The sequence below is a fragment of the Jaculus jaculus genome, chromosome X, assembly GCF_020740685.1.
Source record: "Jaculus jaculus isolate mJacJac1 chromosome X, mJacJac1.mat.Y.cur, whole genome shotgun sequence".
Lineage (NCBI taxonomy): Eukaryota > Metazoa > Chordata > Mammalia > Rodentia > Dipodidae > Jaculus > Jaculus jaculus.
In genome coordinates, this window is record NC_059125.1 from 85841595 (window position 1) to 85864112 (window position 22518).

The 22518-nt window shown below is 37.7% G+C and overlaps 1 pseudogene; it reads right to left on the reverse strand.

Annotated features, from left to right (window-relative positions):
* Nucleotides 1-82: 82 nt before the first annotated feature.
* LOC101607380 lies at nucleotides 83-573 on the reverse strand (annotated as a pseudogene).
* Between the last annotated feature and the right edge of the window lie 21945 nt (nucleotides 574-22518).

Genomic DNA, 22518 nt, shown 5'->3' on the forward strand with positions numbered 1-22518 from the left:
TCTAATATTAACATCATAAAAAGAGCAGTGCAACTAGTATTTGGACCAATCCTTATAGTGTTACATTGTCAGGCACAACCTTTTATTTCTCTTCACACCACTGGTTCTCTTTGTGCACCTGGGCCTCTTCCTCTTTGGTAAAGTCATTTTTGATATTGAAGGTTTTGCAGATCTCCTCAGGAGTCTTCCCCTTAATCATATTGGCAACAGTCTTGCATGTAACCTCCAGCAAACCTTTGATGTCTAAGTAGTTTGCAGCCAGAATAAGTTCAAAAAGTGCTCCTTGGTCAACTTTCAGGAATTCTTGGTTTCACACAGGGATATCATCTGTCCGCTTCTCTTTGTTATCATCATCCTCAGGAGGAGGAGGGAAGTCATTATGGTGGATGCACCACTGATGACCTTTTTCAGTATTGCTGCATTAACATTTGGTAGGGGATCTGGGTAATCATCTCCTTCATCATCCATTCCCAAATCTTCCAACATGGTTTTGATGGTCTCAGACTGCTTGGCAATTTCTACATCAATTTCAAGTATCTCTCCATCAGAACTTTGCAATTTAATTGAAGGCATGGTGTTGGGGGTCAGCACTGTGGGCCGGAGGCCAACGGAATGGCGAGGCGTCCGAACATGGGAGAAAAAGACGGACGACAAGGCCACTCCTTTTTTTCTGTGATCTAAGTGTACTTAATATAATTGTTTCTTGTGAGTCTTTGTTAAGAATGAAGAGACTATCATTATTTCCACACCATGATTTTCTCACTTAAAATTTTTGATAGTTGTATTTTTATTTGTTTTTCTTCTATTAGTTATTTTTTTTAAATATTTATTTATTTGATATAGAGATAGAGGCAGATAGAGAGAAAGAGAGAGAAGGGGAATACCAGGGCATACAGCCACGGCAATGAATGAACTCCAGATACGCGCTCCACATTGTGCATCTGGCTTTGTATGGATACGAGGGAATCAAACCAGGGTTCTTGGGCTTCGTAGACAAGCACCTTAACTGAAGGACCATCTCTCCCGCCCATGTATTAGCTAATTTTTACTTCTTAATAAGCCTTTTCTTTAAGACTTAGGGTTTTGTAATTCCCCAAATATAAGAAGGAATATTAGAGTTCTCATCTTTCCATCAATCTTTCTACCTTATAGGCTTAATAATACTTAATATCAGTTCTGGGCTGGAGAGATGGCTTAGCGGTTAAGCGCTTGCCTGTGAAGCCTAAGGACCCCGGTTGGAGGCTCGGTTCCCCAGGTCCCACGTTAGCCAGATGCACAAGGGGGCGCACGCATCTGGAGTTCGTTTGCAGAGGCCATTCCCTCCCTCTCCCTCTGTCTGTTTTTCTCTCTGTGTCTGTCGCTCTCAAATAAATAAATAAATAAATAAAAATTAATAATATCAGTTCTAATTTACATGATCTATCAGTCATTGTAAATATTGACATTTTTCACATCATTCTTTGTATTAATAATTAAATAATTATATTTTATAGATAAATTCTAAACATGAATATACATTCCTTTCAATAGCATAATTATGAAACTATTGCTCAGTATAGTAGTAGGTATTTTAGTAAGATTGCCTTTATGATTTCTACCTCCCCATTATCATGATCTCTGTGCCATCCAAAACAATGTATTACTCTTGCTTTAATTTAAATGGATTTAACGTTCATAGTATGAAATATTTTCCTGAAGTGAAGCATATTTTGCAATGCAGGAAAGACATGGACAAGCTTAATATAATTGCTGGACTTCAAAAGTTTATTTTTAAAATAAGTATACCATGGCACAAGTCTCAGTAGTAACCTGAAAAGGAAAAAAAAAAATCATCTATTTCCAGAGCAAAAAAAAAAAAAAAAAGTTTGACCTTTAATAAACAAAGTTAAAATTATACTTTATCCTGTGCTACCATTTCAATTCAGAAATAATGGTTAAATTTGTCATTTTCATAAAATGAATAAATGGTAGCTTTTCTAGGAACTATTTTTTAAGGTAGATTTCTTCCTGTTCCATTCTTGTTCATTGTTTGCTTTTATTTGAATGTTCTTATTCACACAACACTTTTACTGTTCAAGCTGTGAGCATACTATTAAATAGAATGTCACCTTTTTAATTTATGCAGTGAATTGAGCAATGAATTATTTAATACAGTGAAAATTACTTTGTAATGTCAAAGTGATATACATTCTTAGAAAATGTATTTGTGTGAGAAAACAATCATTTTGAACTACTACCTTATTCCAGAGCTTTTTGTTATATTTTCCATAAGTTTCAAAAAATAAGAAAAGCAAAAACTCATATTTATTCTCCCAATGAATAGCATGTTCTGTCAAACATGATCAAGTTTTGGTAAGCTATATTTGTTTCTTTCAAGGGGACACAGTGAGTCCATCATCTTGTAAGAAGAGTTCAGTAAAATAATGGTGCCTCCAAAATATGTCACCACCTAATCTCATTTATTAATATTGTCCTATGAAAAGTAATGAAGACAAATTAGCAAGCCCTATATTTTACTTTTGTAATCATTTGTGCTGCAGTAAATAGATAGATAAATAAATAAATAAATTATTTTATAATGCTGACCAAAAAAAAAAAAATCAGCCAATATTCTAGTTATGTTCAACTCTATGGTGGTTATTTGAACTGTGAGACATAAAGTTAAGAATATGTCTTAACATGTGTTGCCCCAAAAATCTTCATGTTTTGGCAGCTTTTGGGAAGTAATTGGATCCTGATGAATCTCATTTCATGAAATAATCTCTCAAAAGATACCTAATATAATGACATTATTGGGAGGTGGGATGAAGTTAGGGAGAGTGTGTCGTGAGGGAGGGCATGCTCTAGAAAGATTTTGGTTCTCCTTTTGCTTCCTGACCACCTTGAAGAGGTCAGTGTTATTCCTTCATGCCTTTCCATCACAGTGTTCTGCTTCAACTTTATATGGTCTAGAAACAATACAGCCAACTTACCATAACATGAAAACACTGGAACCATGTGTCAAAATAAATCTTTTCTCCCTTAAGTTGTTGGTGTTGGATGTTTGTCACAGTGACCAAAATAGTTAACACAGTCAGTTATTTGTTTTTGGGTACAAAATGGTACCTCCTGTATAGTAAATGTGTCAATTGTCTATTTTATCTGTATCAAAGGATTTCATACATAGTAATTAAGTCTGAAATATCATCACTTTGCTTATGTTTCACTTGCCAAAACCAGGACAATTAACCAGGCCAACTACTAAACATAAAGGGCTTTTAGATACTATTCTAGTACCAATTTTATAACTTTCCATTTTACTCTCTCTCTCTTTCTCTCTTTCACACACACATACCCTCACATATACACACACATACAAACATGTACACACACATACACATAGAAGTCAACTAATTATTTTTGAAACTTATACTACAAACCACAGTGTTAAATAAAAGCAATGATTCAACCACTTCATCCATAAGAATAAAAGGGAGATTGCATAATGATTATGTGGAAAGTAAAAGGTAAAATTATTATTTTATTTTCCATTTCAAGTTATGCTCCTATAGATAAGTTGTGTAAAATGGTGGTCCTCAAATAACTATGACGGTGATGCAATGTGAATCCTAAATTCCCTGAGACAAAGCAACAATTCTATTTGCATATCAATGTACAGATATAAACCTTACAAATACCACTTGTGGAATGCAGAGATGGCTTATTGGTTAGGGCGCTTTCCTGCAAAGCCAAAGGACCCAGGTTTGATTCCCTAGGAACCACATAAACCAGATATACAATGCGGCACATGTGTCTGGAGTTTATTACAGCAGCTAAAGAACCTGGCATTCCAATTCTCTCACTCTCAATCTCTCTCTCCACCAAACAAATAAAACAATAAAATAAAATGAAAGTTTGTTTTTTTTTTTTTTTACAAGAAATACCAGTTGGATCCTCACTAGAATATTACTAATGTTGCCTAACTGTTTCAGAGCTTAAATAGTAACCTGCATTCACTAGTATTTAGTTATATAAACAAATAACTTGTTCTTTTTTATATTTAGTGCCTTAAAGAGCTAGTATTACACACTTCAAAAATGAGATTCTCTTATATGTTCCAAATAGAGTGATTTCAGGAACAACTAGCATTTCCACAGATGTTTGTAGAAAGTTAAATGTTGCTAATTAATGAATAGAATAAGACCAATGCTGTGAACAAAAACAAAACAAAACAAAACTCCCACTGCGATTGTTTCACCATTCATTACCCAAGGAAACCAACATCACTTCCACAAGTTATATTTCAGCATCATGGAGATGGTGATTAAAGAGCCCATATGTTAGCAATATGGATAGCCTGCTAAGCAATAGAGAAGTGAATTCTATAGGACATCACTTTATTTTGTAATAGTGAGTAATTTCAAATTTGGAGTTTTTTCACAGCTGAATTTGTGAAGTTTTAATGATAAAAATATACAGTCTCTTTTTTACAATATTAATAAATGCAAAAAATCATTTTCTTTTCATAATGAAGTCATATATTTTTTTAATTTTCAGTAATGATTTTTAAATATTTTATTTTTATTTATTTATTTGAGAGAAAGAGAGAGAGAGAGAATGGGCATGCCAGGCCTCTAGCAAACAAAGTCCAGATGTTTGCACCTTCCCCTATGGATCTGGCTTATGTGGATACTGGGGAATTGAACCTGTGTCCTTTGGCTTTGCAAAAAAGTGCCTCAATCTCTAAGCCATCTCTCCAGCTCCAATAACGATTTTTAATGATAGCCTCCAATTAGCATAAAGATAGGCAAATCCATATCCAAGTGTTTTTCATACATGAACTCTTTCATCACTATAACTACCAAAGCACAATTATTTTCTATGTTAAACTCTCCACACAGTTTTGTCATCAAATAAAAAATAACTCTAAATTTAAGTAAGATACTAAAAAGTTATGATGTGATGAAATGGGAGAACATGACTATCCTTTCAGAAATTGCAGTACAATCATTGGTCTCAATTTCTGGTGCAAATTGCCCATCAAATTTCAGTTGCTTTCTGTCTTCTGCCTCAAATAATCTCATTAATTTTGTTTTCTTTGAAAACAGACCATTTGTCATAGGAAACAGGGGAGAATTTCTTCATTATATTTACTCATATTGCATTATTTTCTCATTCTGAGTTTCACAGTTTGAGAAATTTCTTTTATAAACTTTCTCTCCTCTCTCTCTCTCTCTCTCTCTCTCTCTCTCTCTCTCTCTCTTTCTCTTGAATCTGGCAGGACAAATCCAATTTTCCATAGGGATTTTTTTCTGCAGTGTCTCTTAAAACCCCATACATAATCTGCATTTGTCATGGTAATACATTCTTTCGTGAATAGATTAACTCTAGACTCAGTTCCTTATATAATATCATACCATTCCCTCAACCTGAATTAGAAACTTGTCAAATATTATCAAATAGAAATTCAACAGCCTGACATGAGAAACATTCTTATCCAGATACATTTGTCTCTCCATTGTTTAAAAGAGATTACCATTGCAATAGTTCTTCTATTCCAGGTATGTGGATTGCTTGGCATTTAGATGGGTACTTGCTAAGATCATACAAATTTGTGTTTGCCTATTGCCTCCTCTGCTAATCAATGACCTCATAGCTAACTTAATTTCTGTTGGTTAAAATTTATGTGCAATATATACAATCCATTTTCAGTGAAACTTTCATCATATCCTTTTCAGTGTAAGAACTTCTGTACATGATGTCTTTGAAGCATTTAATTATATGTTTGGTAAATGATGGTTTCCATACTAGCAGAGATAATGTTGCAAAACCCAGGAAGGAAAATGTCTTTCATATGATGCCCTGAGTCATAGTGATTAAACTAAACAGAGGAACTGGGGAATTCAAGCATGTGCCTACTTTTTCTCCCTTTCATTTTTTAATCTAATCATTTTCTCCAAAAGTAGGTTTTAGTTTATGTAGATTTGTAAAACCATCAGCTGCTTGATGGATTAATCACGTAGTAATACACTAAATGGAGAAGACAATACAAAAACATTGGTTTTATTATGGGTTCTGGGGTTGCACAAGTAATACCATAGACTCATGGAATGTAAGGCAGAGGTTTTTTGGGTAAAAAAGGAACAAAAGAAAATAGAAAAGTCTGATATACCAAGTCTCCACCCTGAACTGTTCACTGTGTCAGTTTTTATTAAAAAAAAAAAGAAAGAAAGAAACAGGAGGAGAATTAAGCCATAAATCACAATTTACATGTGACATTTACAGTCATAAATGAAAAAAAAAAAAAAACTTTTAAAAGTAACTTGTAAATAGGTCTGTTGGTCAGTTGCAGGAAGCACCACCTGGGGGATGCTAGGTAGGCCAGTGACCAGGAGTCTTAAGTATCTTAAGAAGTTTGCTCAACAATGCAGGCCCCAGGAAATGCTATTCATCTGAGCAGAGCCTTTTGTTTACCTACTGTATCAGAACCTCCTGGTTGTCTACCATCAGCAGAGCTTCATACATTTCTCTAGGATAGGTACAAAGAAATATAGAAAAATACAACATTTTGCTCTCTTTACATTGCCCCCTCTGACATGGCACTGAGTTAAATCTTTGACTTGTGAGGCATAATAACATCTAGGGTTTGTTCAGTTTCAGATTGGGGTCATATTGTGTCTGTAATACCACAACTTTACCAGAACTAATTATAGATAGATAGATAGATAGATGATAGATAGATAGATAGATAGATAGATAGATAGATAGATAGATAGATAGGGAGAGTATTAATAATGCAGGGTCCTCTGGTAAAGCTTAAGAGTAGTACTATCAAGAGGCCAGCAATAGACTGAAACCAATTATTATTTTATTATTATTTTATTTAAAGCCATATATAGGTCCCCTTGTTTCATAAAAAAAAAATAAGTCTAATCCTTTTTTATTTTGTCCCCTTTACTTTCATAGCCATGGAGTGGTTAAGAGGACCTGGTGGGGGTTCCTTCCAACCTCCCAATACATCTCAATATTTCCCAATACATTGTCTCTTAATCTAAGCTGTTGCCATGCTGAAAGGGATGGAGGCAAACAGGGTGTGTCTGAAAAGCAGCCTTGACTGCCAGAACAATGGACTCCTGGACTCTTTTGATAGAAGGTAAGAAGACTTTCATTAGTAAAGTCAGTTATCTATTTAAGATCCATTTAGCTCAGAATGTGGGGGGAGGTTCCATACATAATTTTAAATGGAGTAATTATCTTTATGTATGGAGTACATCTAGCCCTTAGCAGGGCAAAGGGAAGGAGTCCCACCCAGCCTTCTATGGTCTTTAAGGTTAATTTAGTTAAGGTCTCATTTAAAGTCCAGTTCATCCTCTCTGCCTGTCCTGAACTCTGGACATGGTAAGCAAAGTGTAATTTCCAATTAATCCCCAATGTTTTAGTTAATTCTTTAATAACTTTGGATGCCAAGGCAGTTCCATTGTCTGATCCTATCATGAGTGGCAATCCATATCAGGGAATTATTTCATCTAGTAATATTTTTGTTGCTATCTGGGTTGTCTCAGACTTGGCTGGAAATGCTTCTACCTATCCTGAGAAAGTATCAGCATAAACAAGCAGATACTTAAACCCATATTGGACTGGCTTTCCCTAAGTAAAATCCTCTTCCCAGTATCTTCCTGGCTCTATCTCTCTTTCTCTTGACTTCATGGCACCTCACAAAAACTCTTTCCTCATTAGTTCAGGTAGCTTGTTGCTGCCTAAATGGATTCTCTCATGTAGTTGTCTATCCAGTCTCTGTCTTAGGGCTTGAGACAGCAACAGCCATCCACCCTCCAGTTGATACACCATCCTTGTGAGGTATGCTCAATCATCAGATGAGAGGTGAGCTGTAGGTCTGGTTCTGTGTATGGGTGCTGAGAGGATGACCAGACAATCTGAAGGATGCTGAGAGGCAACACTCTTTGCTGCTAGGTTGACCAATCTGCGACCTCTTGCTTCTGTGGTCTCCCCTTTTTGACGACCCGGACAATGAATTGTAGCCACTTTAGCAGATGCACAAATGGCAGCCAATAAATTCAGAATTTTATCTTGATTTTTATTTATTTATTTATTTTTATTTGAGAGTGACACACACACACACACACACACACACACACACACACACACACACACACAGAGAGAGAGAGAGAGAGAGAGAGAGAGAGAGAAGGGACAGAAAGTGAAAGAGAGAATGGGCATGCCAGGGCTTCCAGCCACTGCAAACGAACTCCAGATGCGTGCGCCCCCTTGTGCATCTGGCTAATGTGGTTCCTGGGGAATTGGCCGTGAACCAGGGTCCTTAGGCTATACAGGCAAACGCTTAACAGCTAAGCCATCTCTCCAGCCCACAGAATTTTATCTTTATTTTTGATGTCTTTACCTTCTGCTGTTAATAGCCCTTGCTCCAGAATGATGGGCCCATGTACATGTGCCGTGGCAAGGGCATAATGGCTGTCTGTTCACATATTCAATGTCTTGCCTTTTTTTCCAATATCAGAGCCTTGGTAAGTGCTATCAGTTCAGCTTTCAGAGCCAATGTACCTCGAGGAAGGGCCTCAGCTCACAGAGTTTTTTCCAAAGTCATCACAGCTGCCCCTGCATACCTGATTCCACCCATGGACTAAGCTGCTGCCATCAGAATACATCACCAGGTCAGGGTCTGGCAAAGCCACCTCTGTCAGTTCTGGGAGGAGTCCATAGAACGCAGAGCTGATCTTTAGGCAGTCATGCAGAGAAACTGTTGTCTTATCAGTTTCTGGCAGCAGGGAGGCTGGATTCGAAGCCACTGTTTGGTGAAGCTGTATCATCTGTTGGTTTAAGAGCAAGGACTGATAGTGGGTAATGCAGAAGTTGGGGAGCTATCTGTCAGGAGGGCTTTTTATTTTATTTTTTAAATTTATGTTTTAGAGGCTTATATTTTTTTAATAATTTATTTTTTATTAATTAGTTTTGTACTCAGTGAATACAGTAAACTTGGTACCATTGTTAGGCTCATCCATGTCCTACCCTCTCCCCTTAGCCCCTCCTTGTTGAGGTATATGGGTCATGCACTGTGTAGTTAGCCCACAGTTATGGGTAGGAGAAATGTCTCTGCATATTATGACACAAGGTGTGGCTCTGACATTCTTTCCACCCCCTCTTCCACAAAATTTCTCTGAGATATGTTGGGTTCAATTTTTGTCTGCTTCAGTGATGAGGTGTTGGGGGCCTCTGGGTCTCTGGATACCTGATTTGGTAGGAGTTGATTGCTCTCTGTGTTGAGTTTCTTCACCCTTGTGCTGGTATCCGGTTCACCAAGAAAACAGCACCCTTGCTTCTTTCACCAATTGTTCTTAGTTTCAGCTAGGGGCCTTTTGAGGTATGATGGGATGGTTCTCTCCTTAGGATCTGCACCTATCTGGAAATTAAAAAAAAAAAAAAAAAAGAAGCAGATTCTCCAATGGAGAGGAAAGTTAGCACCAGAGAAATGGGATAACCCTTATTTATTTTCTTCCAAATTTTTATTAACACCTTCCATGATTATAAAAATACCCCATGGTAATGCCCTCCCTCCCCCCACTTTCCCTTTCAAATTACATTCTCCATCATACCCTCTCCCCATGTCACTCACTCTCTCTTTTAAATTTTGATGTCATGATCTTTTCCCCCACTTATGATGGTCCTGTGCAGGTAGTGTTAGGCACTATGAGGCCATGAATATCCAGGGCATTTTGTGTCTGGAAGGATCATGTTGTATGGAGTCCTACCTACCCTTCCTTTGGCTCTTACATTCTTTCCACCACCTCTTCGACATTAGACCCTGAGCCTTGGAAGGTGTGATAGAGATATTGCAGTACTGAACACTGTGGTCATTTCTTTCCATCACCATGATACCTTCTGAGTTGTCCCAAGGTCACTGCCATCTGAAAAGAGAAGATTCTCTATCAAAAGTGAGAGTAGCATTAATATAAGGGTATAAACATTAACAGAAGTGCTTACTGGGCAGCTTGATAAGCATAGTATATACATTTAGCCAGACAACAGCAGACTTTACACTCCTAGGGCTCATGACTCCCCCTGTTTAAGTTTTCAGTATCAGGGATGAATTCCCTCCCATGGAGCGGGCCTCCACTCCAATTAAAGGGCAGTTGGTTTCCCCCATAACAGACATGCCACTATTGTACCCATTGGCTCATTTGTCCTGGCTGGCCAAATATGAGGATTACATTATCTACTGTTGAGTATCTTACCTGGTGATTTCACTTTCTCCAATTGAACTTTATGCAGAATGGCTCCTTCCAGCTTTCTCTCAGCTGGTCTACATAGAAGTGGCTATCAACTAAGTTCCAGAAGGATTTATCAGTGGCTTTGCAGCCCAAGTAAAAGGAGTCTTCAGCAATAGGGTCTTACCATCTATTCCTGTTGGGAAACCAAAGGCCTGGGCAATGGCCTATGATGTTTTGGCGGCATCAGGGAACTCCCTGGCCAACAACTCACTGTAAGATATACCATCCCTGGCACTGAAAATTTTCCAGCAACAATATATAGCTGCTGAGTGTTCCATTGTCCAAAAAAGGAGGATTCCATGTGATTTGTTTATATCCTCTTTGATTTTGATTAGCCATCCCTCCACCTTTCCTTTACTCATTCTCTTCCCTTGACCTAATTTTGGGCCTTTTCACCCCCATTAATCTATTCTTCTACTTATATATATACAATACCATCCTATTAAGTACACCCCTCCCTTCCTTTCTCTTACCTTTATATCTCTTTTTTAGCTTACTGGCCTCTGCTACTGAATTTTTTTTTTCCATCTCACACAGAAGCCTAGTCATCTGTGGCTAGGATCCACATATGAGAGAGAACATGTGGCACTTGGATTTCTGGTCCTGGGTTAACTCATTTAGTATAGTTCTTTCCAGATCCAATCATTTTCCTGCAAATTTCATAACTTTATTTTGCTTTACCACTTCATAGAACTCCATTATATAAATGTGCCATATCTTCTTTATCCACTTATAAGTTGAGGGACAGTCAGGCTGGCTCCATTTCCCAGCTATTGTTAATTGAGTGGCAATAAACATGGTAGAGCACATACTTCTAAGGAAATGACATGAGTCCTTAGGATATATGCCTAGGAGTGCTATAGCTGGGTCCTGTGGTAGATCAATTTTTAGCTGTCTTAGGAACCTCCACATTGATTTCCACAATGGCTGGACCAGATTGCATTCCCATCAACAATATAGAAGTGTTCCTCTTTTTCCACATACTCACCAGCATTTATGGTCATTTGTTTTCATGATGGTAGCCAATCTGACAGGAGTGAGATGGAACCTCAATGTAGTTTTAATCTACATTTCCCTGATGTGGTGGTTTGAATAGATGGCCCCCAATATATTCAGGTTTTTTTTTTTTTTTTTTGTACTTTGCATTTGCAGCCACCTGGCTGGAGGCAATGTTACTGGGTGGATCTTAATGTGTAGTGGTGGGTTGGATTTTAATAAAAATATATGCAAAGTGTGCCTTGCTGGAGTTCCTGAAGTGTGCTGTGGCTTTTGGCTTTTTAGTCTTGTGCTTCTCTTTCTCTGCTTGGTCCCGTGAAAGTAGGACAGCTTCTTCTGCCATTTATGGAACTTCCCCTGGATCTGTAGGCTTCAATAAATATCCCTTCCTCCATAATTGTGCCTGGCCTGGAAGTTCATCTCACTGAACCTGAAGCTGTCTGCTACAGAATTTGGTACCCAGGAGTGGGGTGAGATGAACCTGACCATGTGGATGTTGCTCTTTTGGAACCTTTGTTTTGGAAGAATAGGCATGGACTTGGTGATTGCAACTGAATATGTCCTCTAGAATGGTAAGCCAAGTTTTATGGACTATTCTGATGAGAGTCTGAGAATGCTAAGTGCAGACAGCATTGAACTTCAAGGCTTGGCTTATGAGCTTTCTAAGTGGAAGGAAAGACTGCAGAGGACTTTGTTGGAACTGGGCTTCGGGCATAAGGACTGGCTGCATCCTGCTGCACCAGTGCAGAGAGTTTGATCAAGGTAAAGTTTGTAATGGACTGATGTGCTTGGCTAAGGATATTGGGGTGAGAGATTTAAGATTTTAATCTGGAAAATCTCAAGAAAGTTAAAATTACAGGCACTGAGACTGGTTTTAGGTTACTGAATCTGCTATTGTCAAACACATTAACAATCTTAAAGGAAGATGTTCCAATTGCTTTACCATGGAAAGGATGCCTGAGGAAACACTATCATAAAAATGCAAACGCGTTTGGAAAGAGTTGACTGGAGAAGGAACCTGCTTTTCAAGGTTATGATTTATTTTGTCTGTGAACTAAGAATATGGCTGTGTCCTGCACACCTGGTATTGGTTTCAGAAGCATGAAAAATGTGAGGAGTGTCAGTGAATTGCACATGCTTCCAGGAGGTGATGCTGAGATGTTGCATGAGGTAGGGCCTGATACCCTGATAGGCTGAAAGAGCCTTTGGAAAATGTGAGGAGTGGTCATGAATTGCATATGGTTCCATGAGCTTCTGCTGAGATGCAGCATGAAGCAGGGCATGATGCCCTGATAGGCTGAAAGAGCCTTTGGAAGATGGACTCTGGTTTGCATGAAGACCTCAAGATGTATTGGATATACCAGTACTATGCAAGTGCTACCACAGAGTGCACTGTTGGCCTGAGATTGAAGTGTTCACTGGCTACCCTGCTTAGCTGGAGGGAAAGAATTGGAAAATCTGGACTGTCTTTTGCTGTATTGGACATGAGCTTCCAAAGTTTGATTTTTGCTTGATGGTGGTTGAGTTTGCATTGTTTTAGTATCTCTTTTCTATGCCTTATACCAGTTGAAAATGTTTACTCTTTGCCTTTGTATGTTAGATATGTTTAACTTGTTTGATTTTACAGGTCTTAATATATTAAATTGGTCAAGAATGTGGGGACCTTTGAAATTCAACTGAGTATAATTTATAATATGAGATGGTTAAATCCATTTGGGGCCAGGGGCAGAATGTGGTGGTGTGAATATTTGGCCCCCAATATATTCAGTTTTTGTTTGTAGTTTGCATTTGTAGCCACCTGGCTGGAGGCAATGTCACTGTGTGGATCTTAAGGTGTGGTGGGATGTTTCAGATTTCAATCTAAAGATATGCAAAGTGTGCCTAGCTGGAGTTCCTGAAGTGTGCTGTGGCTTTTAGCTTTTAGGCTTGTGCTTTTCTCTCTCTGCTTGGTCCTGTGAAGGCAGGCCAGGTTCTTCTGCCATTTATGGAACTTCCCCTGGATCTATAGGCTTCAATAAATATCCCTTCCTCCATAATTGTGCCTGGTCTGGAAGTTCATCTCACGGAACCTGAAGCTGTCTCCTACACCAGATGACTAGCGATGTAGGAAATTTTTTAGAGGCTTCTATGCCATCTGTATTTCTTCTTTTGATAACTTTCTATTTATATCCATAGCCCATTTTTAATTGCCTTGTATGATTTCTTATTTTTTTCATTTTTTGAGTTGTTTGTATATCCTAGATATTAATGCTTTATCAAATGTATAGCTGGCAAAGATTTTTTTCCCATTCTATAGGTTGCCTCTTTGCTTTATTTACAGGGTCCTTTGCTGTACAAAATCTTTGTAATTTCATGAAGTCCCAGGGTTAAATCTGTGGTTTTGCTGCCTGAGCAATTGCGGTTACATTCAGAAGGTCTTTGCCAAGACCAATATTTTGAAGGGTTTCCCCTACTTTTTCCTCTAGCAGTTCCAGAGTTTCCAGTATGATGTTAAGGTCTTTAATCCATTTGGACTTCATTATTGTACATGGAGAGAGGGAACAATCCATTTTTATCCTTCTACAGATACATATCCAGTTTTCCCAGCACTATTTGCTGAAGAGGCTGTCTTTCCTCCAATGAGTATTTTTGGCATTTTTATCAAATATCAGGTAGCTATACTTACCTGGACTTTCATCTGGGTCCTCTATTCTGTTCCCTTGACCTACCTGTCTGCTTTTCTGCCAGTACCATGCTGTTTTTGTTATTATGGCTCTGTAGTATAGGTTAAAATCAGGTATGCTGATACCACCATCATTATTTTTGTGGCTCAGTTTTATTCTAGATATTTGAGGGATTTTGTGATTCCAAATGAATTTTTGGATTATTTTTTCTATTTCTGTGAAGAATGTCATTGGAATTTTGTTGGTGATTGCATTAAATGTGCAGATTGATTTTGGTAAGATTGCTATTTTCATAATATTGATTCTTCCAATCCAGGAACAAGGGATGTTTTTCCATTTCCTAGTGTCCTCTGCAATTTCTCGCTTAAATGTTTTATAGTTTTCATTGTAGAGATCCTTTACCTCTTTGGTTAGGTTTATTCCAAGGTACGTTATCTTTGATGCAATTGTGAGTGGGAGTGACTCTCTGATTTCATCCTCTGTGTATTTGATGTTAGTATCTAGGAAATCTACTGATTTCTGTGTGTTTATTTTGTATCCTGCTACATGGCTATATGTGTTTATCAGCTCTAACAGTTTGCTGGTATAGTCTTTAGGGTCCTTTATATATAGAATAATGTCATCTGCAAATAAGGATAACTTGATCTCTTCCTGTCTAATTTGTATCGCTTTTATGTGTGCCTCTTTCCTTATTGCTATGGCTAAGACTTCCAGTAGTATATTAAATAAAAGTGGGGACAGTGAACACCCTTGTTTTGTTCCTGATTTTAGTGGAAAGGCTTCCAGTTTTCCCCATTTAGTAATAAGTTGGCTGTAGGCTTGTCATAAATAGCCTTCATTATATTGAGATATGTTCCTTTTATTCCCAGTCTCTGTAGGACTTTTATCATGAACGGATGTTGGATTTTGTCAAATGCTTTCTCTGTGTCTAATGAGATGATCATGTGATTTTTTTTGTCCTTCATTCCATTTATATAATGTATTACATTTATCAGCTTGCATATGTTGAACCATCCCTGCATCACTGGGATAAAGCCTACATGGTCAGGGTTAATGATCTTTCTGATATATTCTTGTATTCTGCTTGCCAATATTTTGTTGAGAATGTTTGCATCTATGTTCATGACAGAGATTGATCTGTAATTTTCTTTTTTTGTTCTATCTTGGCCTGGTTTTGTTATCAAGGTAATGTTGGCTTCATAGAAAGGGTTTAGTAGAATTCCTTCTTTTTTCTATTTTATAGAAAAGCTTAAAAAGCAATGTTGTTACTTCTTCCCTGAAGGTCTGGTAAAATTCAACAGTGAATCCATCTGGTCCTGGGCTTTTTTTATTTGAGAGATTTTTGATAACTTTTAGGATCTCCATGCTTGTTATAGGTCTATTTAAGTGATTAATCTCATCTTGCTTTAATTTAGGTAGGTCATATAAATCAAGGAAATCATCCATTTCTTTCAGATTTTCATACTTTTTGGAGTATATGATTTTATATTATGTCCTTATGAATTTTTGAATTTCTCTGGCATCTGTTTTAATGTTACCTTTTTCATCTCTAGTTTTATTAATTTGTGTCTCTACTCTCTTTCTTTTGGTCAGATTTGCTAAGGGTTTATCAATCTTGTCTATCCTTTCAAAGAACCAACTCTTTGTTTCATTGATTCTTTGTATTCTTTTTTTTTTCCTTCTTCTTTTTTAAAAATTTTGATTAGCATTTTCCATGATTATAAAAAAAATCCCAAGTTAATTCCCTCCCCCCCACACACATTCTCCTTTGAAATTCCATTCGTCATCATATTACCTCCCCATCACAATCATTGTACTTACATATATATAATATCAACCTATTAAGTGCCCTCCTCCCTTCCTTTCTCTTCCCTTTATGTCTGGATTCTTTTTTGTTTGTTTGTTTGTTTGGTTTCTATTTCATGAATTTCTGCCCTAATCTTTATTATTTCTTCCCATCTGCTGATTTATGGTTTGCTTTGTTCTTCTTTTTCTAAGACGTTAAGGTGAAGCATTAGGTCTTTTACTTGTGTTCCTTCTAATTTTTTATATTGTCACTATAAATTTACATCTTAGGACTTCATTGTGCCCCAGAGATTTGGTTATGTTGTGTTCTAATTAACGTTTGATTCTATAATTTTTTTGATTTCCTTCTTGATTTCTTCTTTGACCCATTCATCATTTAGTAGTGTGTTGTTTAATTTCCATGATTTTGTGTATACTCTATAGCCTTTCTCGCTACTGATTTGTAGTTTGATTCCATTGTGGTCAGATATAATGCCAGGAATTATTTCAATTTTCCTGTATTTGTTAAGATTTTCTTTGTGTCCTAATATGTGGTCTATTTTAGAGAATATTCCATGTGCTACTTAAAAGAATGTATATTCTGCAGCATTTGGATGAAATGTCCTGTATATATCTGTTAGGTCCATTTTGTCTATGAACTCATTTAGTCCAGATGGCTCTCTGTTTATTTTTCCCCTGGATGACTTGTCAATTGATGAGAGTGGGTTGATGAAGTCACCCAGTACCACTGTGTTTGGTGTTATCTGTGTCCTTAGTTCTAATCACGTTTTTTTGATGAATTTTGGTTCCCCCATGTTAGGCGCATATATGTTTAGGATTGTAATGTCCTCCTGTTGGAGGCTGCCTTTAACCAATATAATGTGGCCTTCCTTATCTTTCTTAACTAATGTTGGACTGAAGTCTACATTGTCACATATTAGGATGGCAACCTCTGCTTGCTTTCTAGGTCCATTTGCTGGAAACACTGTTTTCCAACCTTTCACCCTAAGATAATATCCATGATTTGTAGAAAGGTGGGTTTCTTGGAGGCAACAGATTGTAGGATCCTGCTTTTCAACCCAGTCTACAAACCTATGTCTTTTGGTTGGAGCATTGAGGCTATTGATATTAAGAGATATTATTGAAAGGTGTGTTTTTATGTTTACCTTTTCTTTTTTTTTTTTTGTAGTTGCAGTTCTACCTTTAGTCTCTTGTGTTAACTAGTATTTGAGTATTGTTTGTTTTTTCCATGCTCCTTATATGTGTGCTTTTCTTTCTCTTAAGCATAGAGGATTCTTTCAACTATTTTTTCTAGACATAGTTTTGTCTTTAAATACTCTTTTAGCCTGCTTTTGTCATGGAATGTCCTTATTTCTCCATCTACTTGAATGGATAACTTTGCAGGAATAAGTAACCGTGGTTGACAGTTGTTATCTTTCTGAACTTGGAATACATTACTCCATGCCCTTCTGTCTTTTAAAGATTGTGTTGAGTAATCTGCTGCAATCCTGATGAGGTTGCCTTTGTAGGTAACTTGATTTTTCTCTCTCACTGCTTACAATATTTTTTCTTTGGTTTGTGTGTTTGGTAGTTTGATTATAATATGGCATGGAGAGGTTCTTAGCAGGTTTGGTCTGGTTGGTGTTCTAAAGGATTCCTGTATCTGTATTGGCACCTCTTTCCCAATCTGGGGGATTTTTTTTCTAAGATTTTGTATGAAGATGCCTACTATACCTTTTAGTGAAGTTCTTCTACTATACCATGAATTCTTATGCTTGATTTTTTTTTCATATTGTCCTGAATATCTTGAAATTCCCATTCATACTTTTATATTAGTTTGTCTTTCTGTTTATTGGACTGTATTATATCTGCTCATGGTCTGCTAGCTTAGATATTCTGTCCTCTCCTTCATCCATTCTACTGGTGAGATTTTCTACAGAGTTTTTTAATTTCATTAACTGTATTCTTCATTGCTAGTAATTCTGACTGTTTGTTTTTTTTCTTTATTATTTCTGTTTCCTTATTTATGTATTGTATTGACCTCTTTATTTCATTATATTAGTGTCCTGTGTCTTCTTTGATTCCTTTTATTTCTTTTTATTCCTTTGATTTCCTGTTTCATTCCTTTGATTTCTTTGAACATCTTTTTTAAAATCAGTCTTTTGAAATCTTTCTCAGGCATTTCCTCTAACTAGTTCTCACTGGAGGTCATTTCTGATGCATTAATACTTATTGGTACATTTATATTGTCTTGATTTTTGATGTTTATTGTGTTATAATGTATATATTTTTTGCATCTTGGATTAAGTTAATGCTTGGATTTTCTAGTTAGCTGGGTATTATTACATGTGTCAATTGATCTGATGTTATATATGTTCATGATAGGAGATTAAGGTGGTAGGTGTGGCTCTTTAGACTCTCAGAGTATTTGCAAAATGTCCCTAGGTGTTGGATTTGCCTGCTATAGGAGTATTCAAGTATGCTGAGTGGAACAAACTAGAGATAGATTCCAAAATTTAACTAAACATGTACACATTCAGTGAAAAACATCACAAAATATTTATGCAAGTGTAGGTATTATGACAACCAGATCCTCTATCAACAAGGAGGTTAAGATTTCTAGTCTGTTGAGGGTTCCAAGTCAGCTTTTGACGAAATGAGAACCTTCCCTTATGTATAACAGAAGAGGAAACAAAGCCACTATAAATCAAGAAGCAACAAATAACAAGCCCAAATATAACTTATTTAAGAATGGCAAATCTGACCATCCATCAGACTTAACATATAATTTATCCTGATATGGAAGGTGCAATAAGTACTTCTGGTTCTGGGCTATATACCAGGTTTATTAGGTGGGTACTGAACTGGTGCAATCCCAGTTATTGTTTGGGATGATTTTGGCCTCAGTTATGTTGCACTCCTGCTTGGATTCCTGTTTGTTCTGTGTTCTGGAGCTGGGCACTGGCTTTTCCTGCTGCTGAAGCCAAACCTGGCAGCTGTGGCCCCACAGACCTGGCACCACTGCTGGAGCCTCCACTGTTGCTGCTGGAGCTGTTGCTGCTGGATTCGCTGTTGCTGGAAAATGCTGCTGTTGCTGTTGCTTCCAGAATCATCACTGCTGCTGTTGGAGCCACTGCCACTGCCAGAAGCACTGCTGTATGCTCTGGATCTCTCCTACTCCTCTGCTGCCATTTTAATATTTTTACACACCTCACTTTTTAGTAATAGTATGTATTTTGCTGTTTTTTTTTTCTTTTTCTCCCCTAGCCTGCTTTGGCATGGGTCCTATGCCACCATCTTAATCAGAATCCCACCCTTATTTTTTTATAGAGAATTTAGTAGGTGTAGGCACTCTTATTGCCCAGAATTGTTGGTTGCTTGATAATGGAGAGTGGGCTCATGTTTGGATATGGTTCTGACTTGTTTCCCAGCTCCAGATAAGGGTCCCATTACACTGAGAAGATCAGTTAGCCAAATCAAGAGCAATTGGTTTCCCACCATGACTGTGTACCAGTATTGCACTTGTGTGAGCATCAGGACAGATTATTTGCTGCTAAGTAGGTTAGACCATGAGTCACTTGGACAGATATTGGTCATTTTCCCCTAGTTGCCCATGTGGCACCTTCTGACACAAGATTCACTGACTGTCTGGGGACTGACTGTCTTTCAGCCTCCAGCCACGTCATTGCATTTTATGTGTTAACCGTATATGGTGTCTTCAGCAGTAGGGTCTGACCACTAACATTTGGCGGGTCATCAAGTACTCTGACAGAAATCTGTATTTCTTTTAGGTCTCTCTGATCAAAAGCTCATTGTGGATGATAGCCACATGCTGGTATTGGGAATTACAGGTCAGTGGCAGTTAAGAAAAGGAAGAAAGAGATAACTAATATAAAAGAGTTAGAGAGGAGAGAGAGAGAGATAGAAAGAGAGAGAGAGAGAGAGAGAGAGAGAGAGAGAGGCTGTAGAAGATTAAGGTCACTCTGACTCATACCCTCTCCAGTGTCTTGTGGCTCAGGTGTTCCCTCTAAGGGCCTGGTGAAGCTTCAACTATTTGGTCTGCCCTATAGGACGTAGAATTTTATGGCACCATTGCCCTTTGTTTCTAGATGTGTCTCTCCCACCTCCTCCCTTGCACTCTTCTCCCTCCCTTCCCTCCCCACCAACCCTATTGTCTAGTCCTCGAGATGCTTGCTGGGTATGTTGGCATCTTGGGTAGATTCAGGCTAGGTGCTGTAGATGAGTGAGGCTATGCGGCAATTTTCTTTCTGTGATTGGGTAAGTTCACTGAGAATGATCTGTTCCAGGTTCAACCATTTTTCCTCAAATTTCATTGTGTCATTTTTTCTTACTGCTGTGTAGAATTCCATTGTGTAGACATACCATATTTTAGATATCCATTCATCTAGTGATGGACATCTGGGTTGATTCCAGCTCTTAGCTATTACAAATTGAGCCACTATAAACATGGTTGAGCAAATCTCTATGGACTGTGGTTTAAAGATTTTAGGGTACATGCCCAGTAATTCTTTAGTAAGCTTTTACATAAGTCTCCATATTGCTTTTCAAAGTGGTTGTACCATCTTACATTCCCACCAACAGTGTAAGAGGGTTCATAATTCTCCACATCCTCTCCATCATTTATTTTCGTTTGATTTTTTTGATGTTTGCTACCCTTACTGGGATAAGGTGGAATCTCATAGCTGTTTTAATTTGCATTTTCCTGATGATTAGGGATGATAAACATTTTCTTAAGTGTGTTTTTGCCATTTGTATTTCTTCCTCTGTGAAGTACCTGTTCAGCTCTTTGCACCATTTTGTGAGTGGGTTGTTTGACTTTTTTATTATTTAGGTTTTTCAGTTATTTGTGGACTCTAGAGGTTTGGCCTCTGTCACTTAGATAATCAGCAAATATTTTCTACCATGCAAATTAGCAGCATAAAAAATCAATACACAAAAATCAGTATCTGTTCTGTATGCACATGACAGAGATACAGAGAAAGAAATAAGTGACATGGTCCCACTTTCAATAGCAACAGCAACAACAACAACAAAATACCTAGGAATAATGTTAACCAAGGAAGTGAAAGATCTATACAATGAAAACTTAAAAACACTCAAAAAGAAATTGAGGAGGCCTTGTGAAAATGGAAAGACTTCCCATGCTCATGGATAGGCAGAATTAACAGTGTGAAGATGACAATCCTACCAAAGGAAATATACAGATTTAATGCAATTCCAATTATAAATCCCACCATTGTTCTTCAGAGAGATAGACAAAATGATCTCAAGTTTCATATGGAAAGGCAGAAGTCCTTGGATATCCAAACATATCCTTAGCAAAAGAAATATCTCTGGAGGCATCACCATACCTGTTATTAAGTTATACTACAAAGCCATAAAGTAATAAAAACTGCATGGCACTGGCATAAAAACAGGATGATAGACCAATGGAATAGACTTGAGGATCTAGACTTTGGGTCAAGCAACTACAGCTACTTGATATTTGACAAAGGCCCTGCCAACATAGGCTGGAAAAAAGACAGCATCTTCAACAAATGTTGCTAGACAAACTGGATAACCATACACAGGAAATTGAAACTTGATCCACACATCTCACCATGCACTACACTCAAGTCCAAATTGTCATAGACCTCAATATAAGAACAGAAACTCCACTACTACTGGAAGAAAATATAGGAAAAACTTTCCATTACATGGGAATGGAAAAAGACTTCCCGAACAAAACCCCATTAGCTCACAATCTTAAACAGTCACTCATCCCATGGGATCACATGAAGCTGAAGAGTTTCTTTGCAGACAAGTATATAATAAACAAAATCAAAAGGGCTTTTTAGATGAGTCTCTATTGCATGCAAGACTGTAATTGATAAAGTCTGACCCAAGGCTATGTGTGTGTGTGTGTGTGTGTGTGTGTGTGTGTGTGTTTGTCAGAATATCAGCAACTGCAATAGCCCAGAAACAAGGGGGCCATCCAGTGTCTACTGGGTCTACCTTCTTAGATAAGTATATCACTGAACAATACCATGGCCCCAGTCTCTAGGTTAGGACCTCCCTGGTGGTCCCCCTTTACTTGTCCATATACAAGTAGAAGGGTTTGGTTAAATTTGGGATTGCCAAGGCAGGGACTGATGTTAGAGTTGACTTTATTTCTTGAAATGTTTGCTCCTCATTTATAATCCAATTAAAAACATTTTCTTGCCCTCTAGTGGCCTCATGCAGAAGTTTGCCTAATTCAGCAAACCTTGGGATCCAAATTCTGCAATACCCCACAGCACTGGTGAATTATCAGATTTGTCTCAGTCTGCAGCAAATCTCAGTCTGAGTCTGGGGATCTGGGTGATGACATGAATTCTAGAAGCCCACATTATCCTCTTACCTCCTTAGAATTCATATCTCAAGTAGTTTGCCTTACTTACTGTGGTGGTTTCAATAGAATAGATGGCCCCCAATATATTCAGTTTTTTTATTGTTTGTAGTTTGCATCTGCTGTTTACCTGGCTGGAGGCAATGTCACTGGGTGGATCTTTAGGTGTGGTGTTGGGTTTCACATTTCAATCTAAAGATATGCAAAGTGTGCCTAGTTTGAGTTCTTGAAGTGCGCAGTGGCTCTTGACCTTTAGGCTTCTGCTTCTCTCTCTCTGCTTGGTCCTGTGAAGGCAGGACAGCTTCTTCTGCCATTTATTGAACTTCCCCATGATCTGTAAGCTTCTATAAATATCACTTCCTCCATAATTGTGCCTGGTTTGGATGTTCATCTCACTGAACCT